Raw genomic sequence first — 19,519 nt, forward strand, 5'->3', positions numbered from 1 at the left:
TCAAGGAGATGCTAATAACCAGAGATATAGAGCATCAATGTGTATATATTTTTTTGTAGCTTGTCTATCCTACAAATTTTTGAGGTGTCATTATTTCTATCTCAGTATACTGCTATGCGAGCTTCCCAGGTGGTGCTAGTGGTAAGGAACCCAGCTGCCAATACAGGAGCCGTAAGAGATGCGGGTTTGATCCCTGGTTCAGAAAGATCCTCCATAAGACGGCATGGCAGCCCACTCTAGTATTCATGCCGAGAGAATCCCATGGACAGAGGAGCCTGGTGAGCTACAGTTCATGGTGTCACAGAGTCGGACACAGCTGAAGCTGAGCATGCATGCACACGTGCTGTCAATTCTCACCCCTTTGCAGTCTCTTTGTGCTACAACCCAGTAAGAGTCCTATGGATTTGATTTGTTTAGTCACTAAGCAATGTAGAATGCTTAAAATGTATCATTAGCAGCTTTAAATTTTTAGAGATGATAATCTCCAAGTTAGGAAAGTTAATAATATTTTCCTTACTTTAGAGATGTTAAAAGTCAAATGTGAAGAAGTTAAATGACTTATCCAAGACACATAACTAGTAAATGATGAAGACAGACTAGAACTTAAGTACTACTGATATTATTTTTCAGTCTAACCTATTGACTCCTGGATGACTGAGAAATGACTGTCTGGCTTAGGTGTTGATTTCTGACTCTATTAGTGGTGCACAGGTTGGCAAGATAATCTAGTACAAAACATGGAAACTTCTTATAAAGAAAAGATACAATAATTTTCTCAGAAGATTTAGTAAACCAGAATGATTCATATACTGTTTGTTGTTCAGATCCAATTTCAGACATATTAGTTGCTTCTCTGTCTCTCTGTTTCTCTCCTTCCCTCCCTCCCTATCCCTAATTTTGTCTCTCATTTTAACATTCTTTGAAGCTGCTGCTGCTAAGTCACTTCAGTCGTGTCCGACTCTGTGCGACCCCATAGACAGCCACCACCAGGCTCTCCCGTCCCTGGGATTCTCCAGGCAAGAACACTGGAGTTGTTGCCATTTCCTTCTCCAATGCATGAAAGTGAAAAGTGAAAGTGAAGCCACTCAGTCGTGCCTGACTCTTAGTGACCCATGGACTGCAGCCTACCAGGCTCCTCTGTCCATGGGATTTTCCAGGCAAGAGTACTGGAGTGGGGTGCCATTGCCCTCTCCTCTTTGAAACTACATCCCCGCAATAAACATGCATCTATTATTTAAGTAAATCTATATTTTATAATAATTAAAGACAAATAATGACAGTTACTTCCCCATTTTAAGTTTGAAGAATGCTGACACCAAAGGAAATAATTTAAATTTGCAAACTTGTCATTATAATGATGGTACCAATATACAGTCCAGTACTACATTGTAAGTGAGGATCATAAAACTCTATAGGAATACCATATTGCAAATAGTTCTAAATTTAAAAAGAGGAATTAGAAGCAGTTCTGAATTTTTAGAAGACAGACAAAAAATAACTTGCTCACACTTTATGTGAACTGTATTACCTAGGTTATTTTCCATTTGTTACTTTTTAAAAATCGAAACTATTGCTGTACAGATGTGTGAATTGATAGCTAGTATTTAATATTAAAGAGATCTATAATTTGTCATATTGGAATATACTTTATGCATATATTTGTGTTGCACCCTGTCACGAACCAACGAGATATTCTCCAGTTTGACACATCAGAAATGCAATTTAATTCTGTCAAAAGTGCAAGGAACGGATAGCTAGTTTTTGTTTCACAGCATGAACAATGCAGAAGTTGCTGTTTTAGTTGTTTAAGTCAAATAGTTTTATTAACTGAAAGCATGAAGTGCTGGGGGAAAAATAACAGTGACAAATTATGTTACTCTTCCAATAGTCTGTGCTATATGCTTGGAACTTTTGATGAGCTTTTTTCCAGGGTGAAAAATTTGTTTCTGCTTTTATAGGGAAAACAAAATTAGCAGATTTACAAGTGTGGATTAATATTATCTCAAATGTTCTATCACATCACTGAATTAATTAAGACATTAACAATTAAGTAGTGAGGAGTAATATTATGTGATTATTATTTTTAAAATGCTAAAATAAATACATCATATATTGCAGTTTCTATATTTTTAAGTCTAAACAGCTTTTACTAAAGTCTTGCCATTACTGCTGAACTAGTCAAGATGATCTTGATAAGCCATCTGCTGGACTTTTTAGAGGTAGAAGTGAAACAGGAAAGGAAACGCTCCTGTGCATAATCATAGTCCACAGTTTGATTCCAACGCTGGGACAGATATTCTGAGAGATATTTGTTTCTTCCAAGAAGTCACTGACCTTTGATACTGTCTTAGGTGGATGAAATATATGCTATCATGATATGGCTGCTTCCTGCTGCTCTTCTGTATCTGCTCAGCATTTCTTCCTTCCTAACAGTTTGAAATTTAACATAACTCCTGGCATATGGTCGGCATTCAATATATACTTGTAAATAAATACTTGAAACATTTTGTTTAAATTATAACTCTAAAATGAGTTGTACTTTTTCCATATTGACTTATATTACTGTCTTTTACATTTAAGGGGAAACTTCTACAATATAAGAGTTGAACTAACTCATTGATACTAAAATGGGCATCATTCTCAAATTTTGTTGTTTGTTTGTTTTGATTTATCCTAGGAGAATGAAAAAGGATACAGATTTATGGACTGGTTTATGTGGTACCAGAGAGTAGTCATTTTTTAATATATGTTACTTTACCTATTTCTTATATTCCTAAAAGTACCTGTTTTTATTTATCCGTTTCTGAAAAATTAACCAACATAGCTTAAAGAGAGAGGTGGTCTGTTGCATGCTAAATGCACAGAGACTTTGGAATCAGCAATTATCACTTAACACTCTAGCTCCCAAATTTACAAACTTACTTTGAGAAAGTTATCTATCTGAACTTCAACTTTCATTTATGGGAATCTTATAAATTTCAAATTTATTTTCATATTTATTGAAATTCCTATAAATTTCATTTATAGGAATCAAGGTTTAAGGTTGCTGTGAGAATTAAATAAGATTAGTCATAGGAAAAGTTTATCATAGTGCTTGTTACATATGAGTCCAGTATCTGGTAATAGAAAGAGATTAAATAATTTGTGAAGACCAAAAAGTTGGCAATGAGAGCAGGAAATTTTATGATTTGATTAATCTTTATTTTATTTTATTTATTTTTTTTCCATTAATTTTATTTTTTGGAGGCTAATTACTTTACAATACTGTAGTGGTTTTTGCCATACATTTATGCTGTGACATCTATACTGGCTTTGAATTCTGTGGAAAGTAGGAACTTAAGTAATTTTAGGTTTTCTAATTATCTGTTGCTTTTTATTTTTTTTCCAAATCTCTAGTTGCTTACATTAATCGGTAAAAAATATTAGCCAAGTTTGTGAGAGTAAGCCTTATCTCAGTAAATAAATGGAAGCTTAAAAGACTTTAAAACTCTGTGTTCCCTTTGAGATATGGTATTTCACGTGGAAGATCTTTAAAAATCTACTTAAAAAGATATTTGGACAAGATATTTGTTATCTATTTGGCTATATAATAGTGCAGTAGAGCAGTTGTAAAAAGATGAAAGTATGTGTAATTCAGGTGGAGAAATGGTAGTTTTAAGGGTGTATTGAGACAGGCCAACAGTCTTCATTAGCTGAGTTGATGTCTTTAAGTACATTTTACATCTTCACTGTCAGGTCTGCCTACCATTCCTATTAAATATCTCAAAATTGATTTCTATTTCAATAATATTTGTGAAAAAGTCAGTTAGATATACTGGTGATGGTGACCTACTGCAGTGCAAATTCAAAATGAAGAACCCAAAATCAGATATCTAAGGATTAGAAAAAACAAAATCTAGTGTTTTCAATAGAACATGAAGTTTACATTGTGAATATAATGTCCCAGGTACCAATGTTAACTTAAAAAAATGCACAACATGAGAGCTGTGAGTTGTTTTTTGGGGGGGCAAAATGAGGACTGAAGCAAGGGAGACAGCAGCTCAGATAGCTCTGAGAACATGCTTTAAACAGGCAGTGGAGGAAGGAAGGTCAATATATGTGATTTTGGTGAAGGCAGAGTTCATGCAATCAAGCCCTTATCTTACAATAGGTTTTCTGCTAGTCACGAGGAGCCAATATCACCATGAAGGGATTTAGTGACTTTCTAAATATGAAGCAATGCAAGAATCGGGATCATGATTTAGTTCCTGAAAATATCTAATGATCTGTAGATCTGTTCCAACAGTTTCCCTGGAGCACAGAGAGCCTCGTTCTCTACCTTGAACTCTTTCCTGGCATGTTGGAGGGCAACAGCCGCAGTAGCACAAGGTTCAGTCTCCTCAGAGGCGGATGGCAAATACCCTTGGCAAGCACCAGGTTGTAGTTGACACCAGCAATACTTCAAACAAACATAAAAGCAAAGATTTCTTGGGTTCTAGACTTAGGAGTTGGGGCTCTCATTTTTCATGCAGCATGCCATTCTAGTTATTTAAATGTTGATCTTCTAGCCTGGCTTCCCTGGTAGCTCAGACAGAAAATAATCCACCTATAGGAGACCTGGGTTTGATTCCTGGGTCTGGAAAATCCCCTGGAGAAGGGAATGGCAACCCTCTCCAGTGTTCTTGTCTGGAGAATGTCATGGACAGGGGAACCTAGCAGGCTACAGTCCACTGGGTCATAAAGAGTCAGACATGACTGAGTGACTAACACTTTCACTCTTACTCTTGGCCTGGCACCTGCCTTTCTAAATCTTTCTGTGTATTGCTGGGCTGGGGATGTGCAAACTAATTTTTCCAGTTCAGTTGTCAAGTGATTTCCTATTGGGTATTTCCAATGGGAGGCCAGCAGGTCCTGATTGAAGATAAGATTATAGAAAAACAGGAGAGAAATCCCTACCTCTGAAACTCACAACTAGCATGTGCTGAAAGTGACTGACAGAGCGGTGGGTGAGATAGTTCATGAGTTGAGCAGTCAGGGAGAAGCAGGATTGTTCTTGTTGTGAACACAGAAGGGAGTATGAGAGCACTTCTAATCATGTTTTAGGAAATGTGAGTGCATGGGATCCAGCCAGGAATATTAATATCGTGTCTTCTCTGGTATCACGTCTGTTTTTTTATCTTTATGTTTCTCACTTGGATTCTTTTGGTTTTGCAGTTTACTGTTTCTAGCCCTTCTATGTTATTGGAAGGCAATTTCCTATAGTAAGGGCCCAATGTTTGAAATATTTGAAATGCTTCTCATTCATATCTCTATATTTTACTCATCATGGAATGTTTATCTAGAATTTATATATTAAGTAAATATATATTGTATTATTAGGTTTTCTGTGAGCTCATCTGTAAATTCCCATCTCAAGTTATTAGGAGAGCTCCAGTTTGGTGACATTTTATATGGTCTTTACCTTTAGTTTTCTATGTGGAACTTAGAAAGCAGAATTCTTGCTCTTGGACTTTGAGTTTAGGTGAATTAAAAGCAATGGCTTCCTGCTTCAGTTTGTTATTTGTTCTGGACAGGTGTGCTATTAATGAACGACTCAAACCTACTCTTAAACAGAGACTCGTCCCCAGAGCCCACTGTGAAGTTATGATCACTACTCACTCTCCTGACAAAGCTGGGTCCTTTAATGACCATCAGGGTTAACCTAGAGCTGTACAATTCCCTGTCTTGTCTTTCTGAGATGAGAGTTCCATGGTGTGATGAAAAACACTCTGGTCTCTCCTAACTAATGAGAAGCAAACCTATTGCCTGGGCAAGGAGAGTGCAGAGAATGTGCCTCAAAGGGATCACTGAAACTCTCCAGAAAACTATATTCAGGATCACTACAGATGTCAGTACAGCATTTTTCATATCTTTACTTGAAAGGAACATAAAACAGAATTTAAAAGCACATGGTGAAGACTAAATCATTTACTCTAATGTGATCATTATTTACCTAGAAAGAAATACTTTGCATAGTTATATAATTTCACATCTCATAAAACATCTGGACTGTGTGCACCATTGGCTTCTCTAAGCACAGACTGCAGACTGGATCCCCAGACCCAGCAGCTAGCTCTCTGCAGAAAGGAACCTCATAAGAAGAACAGTCATTGGGCCAGAATTCTATGTTGGAAAGCAATGGTAAACAAAGAAAATACATAATTTTCTAACAGAGAGCCCTGGAGTGTAAGTAGAATTTGCCCTTGAACTTGATTCACTAATTTATGGAAACACTAAATGGTGTTTTTACAGTTGCTTATTCCTCTCCAATCATTCCATCTATTTTGTTCAAAGGATTTTTTGGGGAGTCATTTCTAAGAACATCTCATGAAAGTTGGTAGAATAGCCATGTTCAGAAATGCGACTTTCCTGAAAAATACCTCCTACCCTATAACAAATTATAATTAACCAAAGCAAACTTAAAATACCAAACTATAATACATATGACCTATAAAGTAGGATTTTGAACAACTGGGAAGAGAAGAACAGAATTTAGCATATAAACCCTGTTTTTCACACACACACAAATACCTCTACACATGTATTTTTACATACATACACAAGTAGTCTCCTTTATAAAACTGTAATTTGCTTGAGAAGATTTATGTTTTAATTAATTTTTGAGTTGTTCAAAGCAGTTGCCACAGAAGTCTAACATAATATTAAATAGAAAAAAAAATTTATTGAGTGTCTAATACATGCCAGGCATTATTCTAAGCACTATATGTCTTTTGATTCACACAATAACTCAAAAGTATGTATTGTTATTGTTATATTAATCACTCAAGGTATTAATACACATTTTGAATAGGATTATTGAAAACAGCAATACACATAGGGAAACATATTTGCTCTTACTTCACTTCTCTAAAGCAGAAGTCATGTAATATCATTTCCCTCACAATGACCATCATTAGTGATGATTAGCCATTACAGGATTGTACACAAATAAAATCAGCCTCACATAAACCTACTCCCTAGGGCCCTGACTCTATCCTTTTCAAATTCTTTTTGGTTCATGAATGTGCTAACATGTCTTAGTATTTACTTGAACATCCAAACCTGAAACAACTTGAAATAATCTAAGAACTAAACTATCAAAATTTGTTTTAGTTTTACCTCAGAAATATTTCCCATGTTTCTGAATGGCCTAGCTATATTTTTAGTACCACGGTACTCTCTGTCCCTCAGAAAACAGCATTACTTTTATTTTTTCTCCCATTTTATTAAATTCAGGCTTTAACTTTGTTTTCTTGATTGTCTTCCCACAATGCCCACCTTTTGTGGTTCCTTCAGGCCTCATAACTAAAACCTCCGGTCAAGCCGGTGAGGACGCTCCACGTCCTAAACATTAGACGTTTGAGGTTGTGATTGGCCATTCCGGTAAATGGCGGGCAGTGGGTCTTCAGGGATCAGAAGATCTATGGGTCACATATTGAAGCAGGGCTGCGGAATGGCTTTCCTCCGCTGGGGGTGGTGGTTTATCAAGCCCTGTTACCAAGCTTGCTTGCAGGCTCTCCTGGGCATAGCTGTTGTCTTTCTTTCCCAGATCCACTGTATTTACTGTATTATTCTTACCTAACATAATCCTCTCCTTATTTATTGTGGAAAAATGATTTTATCACGTAATTCCCTGGCCGCCTTTCCTTTTTGTTGTGAAACAGCAACTGCAGCTGCTCCTTGAGAGGTTTGAAAACATCAATCAGTGTCACAGCTAGAGGTAGCGTGATGAAGACTCAGCTTTTACTTTTTTGTTTGTTTTCTCATTTTAACCTTCTCTGAGAGACAATTTTTTTTTTTTTTTTTTTTTTTTTGCATAAAGTGAAAGATGATGGAGGAAATGCATGGTAAAATTTTAAGAGCAGCTGGATCTTTGCCCCTGCCTGTGATTGGGGAAGGGAGGGAAGCAATTCCCTACTCTAACTCTGGCCATTGTAGCGCCATAATCTTTGCTTCCTCTGCTTTTCAACCACTTCTTAGTGCCACTGCGCACGTGTGTCGTGCTAAGTCACTTCCTTGTGCCCAACTCTTTGTGACTTTATGGACTGTAGCCTGTCATGGGATTCGATTCTCCAGACAAAAATACTGGAATGGGTTGCCATGCACTCTTCAAAGGGGTCTTCCCGACCCAGGGATCAAACCCCTATCTCTTATGCCTCCTGCATTGGCAGGCAGGTTCTTTACCACTAGCGCCACCTGGGAAGCCCATTGGTGCCACTGGATGAATATTATTTAAAATTCCAGTGGCTTTCTACTGTTGGAGGAAACACATATTTTTCATGTGGTACTACTGTTGCTTATTTCAGTGTTTTTCCTTTTCCTGAACTTTGTGATTATAACATAAAAATTTCTCTTTTGTTCCAGAAAACATTGTATCTTTCTCACTTTTACACATCCTTAACATAAAATGCACAGTAAGTTTGAAAATGGAGGCTAGTGTCATACTGTGGAATTTCCTGAGAACCATAGTGAAGAGATCCTGCCAAATTCTACAGCTGATGAAAAGACAATCAAAGGTTTATTTGTTCATTAAATCTCCACTCAAATGCAGTATGCCAATAATTTTAATCTTATGATACAGGAAGCATCCTTTATTGTCTATTTGAATACATCTCTTTATTTTCAATTAGTTCTCAGTGGCAGAACTGTAAGATCTATCATTTACATTTGACATGTGTTGAGTGCACAGTAGATGTCGGATGCCGTAAATTGAATTGTATTTTTACTTAGTAGAGTAATTAAGGACATGCTTTGAATAGAGCTCACTTTTATAAAAGTAAATACACCACAGCACACAGCATAGCTTGGGTTTCAGAGTTAGTAACAACACATAACTAAAGAATCATTTAGAAGCTTATTTTTATAACCTTCAAGTAATGACTGCACAGATGTGATTTCATAAGGTCAGGGACCATAGCATTGGCAAGAGTAACGAAATATCCAAAGTAAATGGACTTTATACTGGTAGAATCTATAGAATTTAGTAAATTATTCCTTTGTTTAGAAGAAATAAGTAGGAGTAAAATATTTTAGTCTTTGTTGAGCAGGATAATTGCAAAATAACTGAATTTCAAGAGATATAAAGTAGATGGAGAAGGAATAGCTTAATGGAAGAAAGGAAACTGAATTTTACTATTTTGAAAATCTAAGTATTACTCTCACTTACGTTCATAGAAAATTCTTTAACTCTTAGGTGCTTTGTTTATCTATGAGAACAAAAAAAAAACTATCTTCAACAGTCTTTCCAGCTTAGGTATCAAAATGCCTCTATGATTTTGACAGAAACACCTGAGCTATAAAATGCAGGGACAGAGAGTGAACCTGAAGGATTGAGAGATATTTTCATATCCAAAAGGAGGGTTGTTTTTTAACTAGTTTACTATTTTCTTTTAGAGTGGGGAAAAAAAAAAATGTATACACTAGAGAATAGAGGATCATTTTTAGCACCTGGCCCTAAAAGACAGAGTAAGGAAAGTAATAACACAACAGATAGATTTATAGTTAAGAACTGGCTAGTAAATGGATGAGAGTAACACAGTTATATTTTAATATGCATAGACATAAGATATTAAGATGCAATATACAAATTATATGTTGTATATGATATGGTAGTAACATTTATATATATAAAGTAACACGTGTATGAAAACATTATGAGAAGTTATAAGAGAAAGGAACTGAGGACTGTTTTCTTAATTTCTCAGAAAGTTTGAAAATAAGGCTGCCCTTGAGGAAGCCCAGAAATAGAATGAAAGACATAGTAAACATAACTATGTTTGGATAATGTTTGCATGAGAAAAGAGACTGAAAATGCCCAAATTAAATGATTAAAAAGAAATAGAGATTCCATTTGAAGAATGATAACATGAAATTTAGTTGATGTCAGTGAACTTTCTTTAAAAATTTCTCAGCTCCTCCTTTTCTGCATTTGAAGATAATAGAGAATACGTTTTTCAACTGGCTGACAATATTATATTGGGGAGAAAATTACATGAAGTCACTTTGATGGGTGATATTTTAGGTCAGAGAACTGAGATGAGACAGAGAACTTGAAGGGAATTTCCAATGAGTAGGTTTAAAGGAACTGCAGGAAGTTGGTTCATGTTTCAGGTTTCAAGATTAAGAAAATAGTACAAACCGGAGTGTTGACTAGGTATAAGATGTCGTCACATCACGGTAGATGGTGGGAATGTGAGGTCGAGGCTCCTGAACCAGAGAATGCAAGTGAGGGCTTTTTTAGGGACATAAATATGGCTCTAACATACCTGGGGTTTTCTTAGAGCAGTACATAGAATGTTATATACTATAGGTGTATATTATAATTTTGAAAACGTAAAGAAAACATCCAGGAAATTTAAAAAAATCCAAAGACTTATTATTATCCTCTGTATACCCTTGAAGTATGTGCCTATGTCTAGTGGAGAAAATGCAAAATATGTACACATCGAATAGTAATACACAGCTTCCCTGGTTGCTCAGATGGTAAAGAATCTGCCTGCAATGCAGGGGACCCAGGTTCAATCTCTGGGTTGGGAAGTGCCCCTGGAGAAAAGGAATGACAATCCATTCCAGTATTCTTGCCCAGAGAAGTCCATAGATAGGAGCCTGGTCAGCTACAGTCCATGGGGTCGCAAAGTGTTGGACACAATTTAGCCACTAACACTTACACTTTCATACACAACAGTGAGGATTTTGAGAGATGAGAAACACGGAAATCAGAGAAAATCACAAGTATGTTGAACAGCAGGAGGGTGTTAAACTGCCTTCCTAAGTACCAGGCTACAAATTGTGTCTAATTTCATTTTTCTTCACTAGTGAGATTTGCCTTTTTTCCAACTTTGTACCCTCATTACTATCAGCTCTGACACTCCATTCTGACATATACTGTAAGTCCCCTACATACAAATGAACTCTGTTCTGAGAGTGAGTTCCCAAGTCTAATTTGTTGGTTAGTCCAACAAAGTTAGCCTAGGTACCCAACTAACAAAATCAGCTACACAGTACAGTACTGTAATAGGTTTATAATACTTTTCACACAAATAAAACATACACACAAAAAGTTAAGTATTGTTAACCTTACAGTACAGTACCTTAAAAAGTAGAGTAGTAGAGTCTAGTAGCTGGCATACAGGGGCATGTTCAAAGTTTTGAAAGTTCTCAGCCTGAAGATCTGTATGTATGGGATTTGCCGTAAATGACCCGAGGCATCAGAAGTGGAAGTGCTCATTCAATCTAGATGAAACTGGGACTGAACTGGGGCTGGGCAGAGTTTGGGGGCCAGATCCAGCAGTATTCAGAATGGATGACCAATATATAGCAGATGTTTATATTCCTCATGACCTGTTGCTGATAATAGATGGTCTTTGTTCAGGTGGGGCTTATGATTTTCCTCAGAACTTTTCCTGGAAGCTTGATCTCTCTCACACACCTAACTTCCCTTCCATAGTTAATATTACCAAAAACAATGTATAAATAAATATTTTTATCAAAGTTGAAAGCTGGTGGTCATGATCCTAGATACAAGGGCAATTTGTTAAGTACTTTTTAGCACTAGTTTTAGTTAAAGGATTGATTTCAGTGCTCCAATGGATAAAAGATTAGTAAATTTCAAGGCATTTCTAAAAATGATATTTTGAGAAAATGGTAGATAAACAGTTGAACACAAGCTGGGTTGGGACGTATCAAGAAATGGTTACAGGGAATTCTCTGGCAGTCCAGTGGTTAGGACTCGGCTCCCTCACTGATAAGAGCCCCAGATTCAATCCCTGGTCAGGGAACTAAGATCCCACAAGTCACACAGTGTGGCCAAAACATGAATAAATAAAGTTAAAAATCAAGCATAATGAAAGATCATAGAGAGAAATTTCACAGAGAAGTCTTTTCAGAAAGATATTTGAGATGGACCTTGAAAAGCTGAAATACTTTCATGTGATGGAGTTGGGGATTAGAGACATTATAGGTAAATGTAATAACTGAAATAAAGATGAAAAAATACAGATCAAGGCCTTTTGTACTATTGATTTATTTCTCTGGATAGCACAGGGCTATGAATTTAAATTTAATAATCATTTATGTGAGGATGCTGGTTGAAATTAAAGAAATGAATAGCATTTCATTAAAAAAAAAATGTAGAGATGAAAGTAAAAAGACATAGTTCAGAATGTATCTTCAGCAGCCAACAAAACCCTTTGATTTTCCTCCCAATCACTTTCCACACCTTCTTTCCTATACTTCAAATACCACAGTTCTGAAATTTTTTGAAGCTCATACTCTGTTTGTACCATGGAATGTATGTGTTCTTTTGTGTTCAGTTTCTTTTGCAAAATATTGGGTATGGATAAATGCATAATCCATATTGTTGCATGGTGACATGTAGTATCCTTTTTTACAATTTAAAAAAAAATCACTGAATAAAAGGCAGTAGTAAATATTCTTTTCTTGTGTCCAAATTAAAAGAAAAGTGTTTACCACTGAGTATAATGAAGGTTTCAGGGTTACTAGAGATATCCTTCATCAAGAAAAGGAAGTTTCCTTCTGTTTGCAATTTGCTGAAAGATTTTCTAATAAATGAGCTTGGATTTCATACTTTCTCTTAATCTTGATATTAGCATACATTTTTGCTTTTTTTCCCGCTAAATTAAAGTATTAATTTTTGAATGTTAAACCAATCTTGAAATCTCTCTAATATATTATTAGATTCAAAATGCTAATATGTTCAGAACTCTCGTCAATATTTATGTGCCATATTGGTCTTTCTTTTTCTTCTTTCTCTACTGTTTGTTAAATGTTTTATGTAGTGGAGGTATTTATTATATGTATTTATTCTTCCAGTTTATTGAGATATAGTTGACATACAGCACTGGCATACATTTAAGGTGTACAGCATAATGATTTGACTTACACACATCATGAAATGATTACCACATTAAATTTAGTGAACATGCATCATCTCATATAGTTGCAAAATAAAAATATGTATTTTCCTTGTGATGGGAACTCAGGATTTACTCTCTTAACTACTTTTATCTATAACATGCTCTAGTATTAATTACACTGATCCTGGTGTACACTGCACCTCTACTACTAGAAGTTTCTACACTTTGACAGCCTTCACCTACTTCTCTGCCTCTGGTAATCACAAACCTGATTTCATTTCCTCTTCTTGTTATATCCTTAACAAATTTGAGTGTCATAGTTTTGTTGGCCTTGTGTAACACATGGGGAGCACTTTCTCTTTTCCGAAAGAAGTTCTACAAGATTGGTTTGTTTTCTCTGGTTAATCTACTGTAATCACAGGGTCTCTACTAAGAACTGAGAAGGGCAGGGGGAAATTTGATTTTCCTGCTCTACAGAAGGAACAGGAACCTGTGAAGCCTGTATCCCTCCCAAACCATACATGGTGTGAAGTTAAACAAATGGGTGGCTCAGAGGGTAAAGCGTCTGCCTGCAATGCAGGAGACCTGGGTTCGATCCCTGGTTTGGGAAGATTCCCCTGGGGAAGGAAATGGCAACCCACTCCAGTACTCTTGCCTGGAAAATCCTATGGATGGAGAAGCCTGGTAGGCTATATAGTCCATGGGGTCGCAAAGAGTCGGACACGACTGAGCGACTTCACTTTCACTTTCACTATCACAGGCAGTTAGAAAAGCTTATCAATGGGATTTATAGGTGGCAGGCTTGAAACTTGGGATCATTGCTAAATCAATAAAAAGAATAATTTTAACAGAAGGAATTTCAATTGAGAATCTGGAAATCTTTGCTGAGGTGTATGTTATGCCCTGATGATACCAGAGTTCTCTTTCTAGCTCAAGACATCGTGATTGAAGTGTAGTTTGATCTTATGCCACATCCCAGCTAATCACACCCTGATAGAAATATAAATGGAGGGACAGAGACCAAGCTCATGAGCTGGTTAAAGGTGAAAGTTACATACAGATTACCTTGAGAAGAACTGCCCATGGCATCCTTATATATTAAAGGGGACATGCTTGAGTCTTCTGCATTTTAAGATAAGCTACTTTGGATTGGGTATGTGATGATGTCAGGGTGTCTCCTAATTTTATCCCTTTACCTTATAACATTATTGGTTCCACAGTAAGAGGAGCTCTGCATCTTTGAACATCTTATTTTATATTATGACTAAAAAACCAGATCAGATGAGAAAAATTATCACAAATCTACTAGCTGAGTTCCGCATAAGGGGCTGCATGACAGAAAGAAGGTATCAGTTATTCAGAGAAGCATGAAAATAATTTTTAGAAAGGTGATAAAGAGGCAGGATGATCAAACAAAATGTAAGTGTTTAGGTGGTTAGTTAAAAGCGGTACAAAAAGGGAGGAGATGATTGACCTGTCAACCAAAGTGATTATGGATCATTATGAGATCAGGGTGCTGTAATAATTCCTCAGGTGGAAAGCAAGCACCTATAGTCTCTTCAGATTGATAATCAAAATAGTGTGACATGAAAGAGGATTATTGAGTCCCCGAGGAGTTGAGGTCTCTTGGCATAACTTTCAGAAGAAACTTGAAGCCTTTTTGCATTGGTGCGGGTCAAATAGCCTGAAGAGGCACTGTTCGGATTATCAGGTAGGTGTGCTTACTGCACACTGATCCCTAAATCTGCAAATGAAAATCTGAAGGACATTGTGTTAAATTTACAGTATATGGTGAGGCTAGCATAAAACATTCAAAGGTAAAAATGTGGCACAAGGCATAAATTTGTAAATGAATATCATGTGTGATAATCATGTCATTTATAAATTTATATATTGTTAGAATCAGTGTAATGTGTGAATGGGAAATTCTGCTTACAAAATTAACTAAGGAATGAAAATCTTGTTCAAATTTATTTTTATCTATTTTTGGGTCACATGTTTATTCTGTTTTCAGAAGATGTATATGGGCATAATTGAAATACAGTATGTTTGCAATAAACTACATATGCATATGTCATACAAGTCTTTACATATGTAAAAACATATTATACCTACTAAGTGAACAAATCCATCACATACAAATATTTCCTCATGACTCTCTTTTAAAAAATTTTTATTTATTTTTTAATTTATTTTTTATTGACGAATAATTGCTTTACAGAATTTTGTCATTTTCTGTCAAACCTCAACATGAATCAGCCATAGGTATACATATATCCCCTCCCTTTTGAGTCTCCCTCCCATCTCCCTCCCCATTCCATCCCTCTAGGTTGATACAGAGACCCTGTTTGAGTTTCCTGAGCCATACAGCAAATTCCCATTGGCTATCTATTTTACATATGGTAATGTAAGTTTCCATGTTACTCCTTCTATACATCTCAACCTCTCCTCCCCTCTCTCCATGTCCATATGTGTATTCTCTATGTCTGTTTCTCCATTGTTGCCCTGTAAATACACTCATTTTTCTACATTTTGTATTTATGCATTAGAAAATGGTATTTATCTTTTTCTTTCTAATGCACTTCACTCTGTATAATATGTTCCAGGTTCCTCCACCTCATTGGAAGTGACTCAAATGCATTCCTTTTTATGGCCTAGTAATATTCCATTGTGTATATGTACTACAACTTCTGTATCAGAAAGAGAAATTAAGGAATCAATCCCATTCATCATTGCAACAAAAAGAATTAAATATTTAGGAATAAACCTATCTGAGGAGACAAAAGAACTGTACACAGAAAATTATAAGACACCAAAGATGACATAAACAGATGGAGAGAAATTCCATGTTCCTAGTTAGGAAGAATCAATATTGTGAAAATGATTATACTACCAAATGCAATCTACAGATTCAGTGTGATCCCTATCAAATTACCAATGGCATTTTTCTTAGAACTTATGGCCCTCTTTAATTCTACCCTCCTGATATTCCTGGGCTTCCCTTTTGACTCAGCTGGCAAAGAATCTGCCCACAATGCAGGGGACCTGGGTTCAATCCCTGGGTTGGGAAGATATCCTGGAGAAGGGAAAGGCTACCCATTCCAGTATTCTGGCCTGGAGAATTCCATGGACACGTCCACGGGGTCCATGGGGTCGCAAAGAGTCAGACATGACTGAGCAACTTTCACTTTCCTGATGTTCCCACTCTCCTATCCACAGGAAAGTATTGATCTAATTTTTTTAAACTATAGATTTGTGTTTTTTAGAATTTTATATAAATGGAATCACTTAATATGGACTTTTTTGTGAGGGAGCAAAAAAGTTTGGCTTTTGACTTCTCTTTCTCAGCAAAATTCTTTGAGATTAACCAATGTTGTTGCATGTATCAAGAGTTTTCCCATTATTGCTAAGTACTCATCCATCATATAGATATATGTCAGTATTTGTTTCATCATTTACCTACTAATTAGTAGACAGTTGGGCTGTTTCCAATTTGGAGCTATTAGATAATATCAGTTACAAAGATGAGGGTAGGAGTCTGTGTGTGGCCATAGATCCTTTTATCCTCTTGGGTTAATAACTACAAGTGGGATGATGAGGGGTATATCTTCGGTGTATGAAGAGATTGACAAACTGTTTTCCAAAGTGGTTATGAGATTTTGTATTACTACCTTCAGTGTATGAGGGTTCTGTTTATTCCAGACATTCATCAATACAGTCTTTTATTTCAAGTAGCAGGTAGAGTTTTCTTGTCGTTTTAATTTGTATTTCCCTAAAGACTCATGGCTTTAAGCAGCATTTCATGTGTTATTTTTCACTTACATATTTTGCAGTAACATTTCTGTTCAATTTATTTTTATTGTGTTTTTGGATTTCTTATTGACTTTTGAGAGTTCTTATCAGAATTATGACTTAATATCTTGTCTCTATGGCTTGTCTTTTCATTTTCTTAATAGCTCTTTTGAAGAACACACGTTTTTCCTTATTTTAAAAAAAATGTTTAAGTCCAATTCAAAAGTTCTTCCATTGGCATAATTTAGTACACTGCATACACTCTATTTCAAGTCATCCTAGTCTTCCCATGAGGTTCAATTTAATTGAACATATAAGAGCAATTTCAATGAAAAAGTAACATACATACCTGATTGAAAGACATAACAGAAGACATAAATATTGCTCCCTCCACCAGGCCTATCATTGTCCTTCCTGCTCATGTGTTCCCCCTTGTTTACCTTGTAGCAATCATGGGCACAGCCCCCAGTTTTTTCCTCCCAGAATTATGTATAGGAGCAAGGCTGGGTTTTGGAGCAACATCCTAACAGATAATGAATATAAGACTGTCTTTAGCATCACAGTTTCTTTTAACAGTTACCTAGACAAAAATCAGCTCTCAGTTGTCTGTGCCCCTTCAAAGTGGGTGCACACCTGTCTAAGGGCTGACTCCCTCCCCCGGCCCACCCTGGGCCCTGGACAATCAGCAGGCAAGAGCTCTTATAGGCTGAGGGAGGGGCTTTTTTGTAGAAACAGTAAAGTCAACTCAGACCTTCAACTTGAAATCAGTCATCAGTGGTCTGACCAATGTCATCTATGATTGTTTTAAGTACAGTTAATCTTTAGCTCTAGGGTTGGCTTGTTCCCATTTCCTTAAGACTTATTCTTAGAATTGTATAGTCCTTGAGAAGGAACTAAAGGTTCTTGACTTTAGGACCTAAAGGAACTAAAGGTCCCTGCAAGCATCCTAAGATGCTTCAGTCGTGCCTGACTCTTTGCGATCCTGTGGACTGTAGCCCACCAGACTCCTCTGTTCATGGAATTCTCCAGGCCAGAATACTTGAGTGGGTAGCCATTCCCTTCTCCAGGGGATCTTCCTGACCCGGGGATCAAACCCAGGTCTCCTGCACTGCAGGCAGATTCTTTACCAGCTGAGCCACCAGGGAAGTTCCCTGACTTTCCTCACTATTATTTTTCTTTACTGACAGTTATTATTCTGAGCTGTCTGCTTTTCTTTGCTTTTCCATTTTCTTACTTCTCTGATTAAACTTACTCTTTGGCTAAAGTTTTTCCACAGACAAAAGACAGGAAGAGGATGTGGTGAGCAAGGACCATAGGGTCCTATTCTTTTACAGTATGAGGCCATGATTATCATTCCTTATCCTGTCTATATTAGCTAGAAAGACAAATATAATACATATTTAACACATACTTATTTCATCCACACAAAATACAACTCAGGAATAGCAATAATGAAATAAAAAGTGGTTACATAGTCAATGCTGATTAAATGCAAGCATTGCATTAATCACATCACACATTATACTCACAGGCTGTCTCTAGAATAAAAGCCTAACTTATGAATGGTTATTTGGAAAACAAAGTTAAGTGTCTTCCACCTCACAAACCCAATCGAACACATATTGATTTCATCTCAGGAAGTGCATTGCTGGTCTCAGACACCTTGCTTTAGTTAAGGATGCTCAATACACCAAGATTCTAAGAAATGTGTATTTGGGGATAAATGTTTGATATTTGTTTCCTCCCCAGTCACCTTCAGAGTTTGTATGTTAATGAAATCTCTCACCCGTAGAATATTGTTTTTCACTAATCAAAATGTATATGTAGACCAAGTCTTATTTATTTTTACTTTTTGCATTATATCCACTATAGCCAACTTTACCCACTAGTTCCCTTCCCTGCTTTATTCGCTATGTACCATTTAGTCACTGAGTTAAAACAAACATTATCCATCAGGTAATAACTAATAAGGAAATGAGTTTTGAACGTGTGGACATTTTCCTTAACCTTCCCTATGCTTTATCCCTAAAAAGAAGAAAATAATAACAACAAATTTCTCATAGGGTGTAAAACAGTTTTGCCAGAGACACAGATAAATCCTTTTTATCTTTAAAATTGCTCATATAATACATTTATATTTATTTTTATTTTTTCATATAATACATTTTAAAATCACAGATTTGAATGTTTGATAAGTCTTCATATGTACATTATTTCTATTATTCTGAAAGCAAACACAGAATTTCTGGATCCAGTACAGACCACTCTTATTTACAGTGATAACTATGTTGGGTCCCCACTCTGTACCCTCCCTCATTCAGGAAGATGCTGTAAGAGCCAGATGGATGCTGCACATGCGAAAGAGACTTTATACACCACAGGGGAGGGGCCAAAAATTATGAATCTCGTAATTTATAGGCTACACACTGCCCCCTCCCCTTCTGAGAGAGGAGGGGGACCTCTTGCTCCCTCATGTGTTATAATCCTTTGGAATATAAACAGCCTGCTCTTGGCTCCAGGTTTCATGCAACTTTGAAATGTAAATAAATTGTAAGATAAGCATCTAAATCTCTCTGGAGGTCTCTCACTATCTAAGACTTATGCTTAATCCAGGTTTCAGTTTCCTGGCTCAGAAAGCTCTAACTCGGCAAAAAGCATGAAAATATTCACTTTCTGATAATGTTCAGTTTAAATTACAGCTGTATATAAGGATGAAGATTAGGAGTTTACATCACAAAAGTTAACCATGAACTTACTAAATATTTATTTCCTCAAACCTGACAAAAGGTAGCTCACTTTTTAATTAGTGCCCGTGATACAACTGGCCTGCATTA

This window comes from Odocoileus virginianus, chromosome 12, assembly GCF_023699985.2.
Source record: "Odocoileus virginianus isolate 20LAN1187 ecotype Illinois chromosome 12, Ovbor_1.2, whole genome shotgun sequence".
Taxonomy (NCBI): Eukaryota; Metazoa; Chordata; class Mammalia; order Artiodactyla; family Cervidae; genus Odocoileus; species Odocoileus virginianus.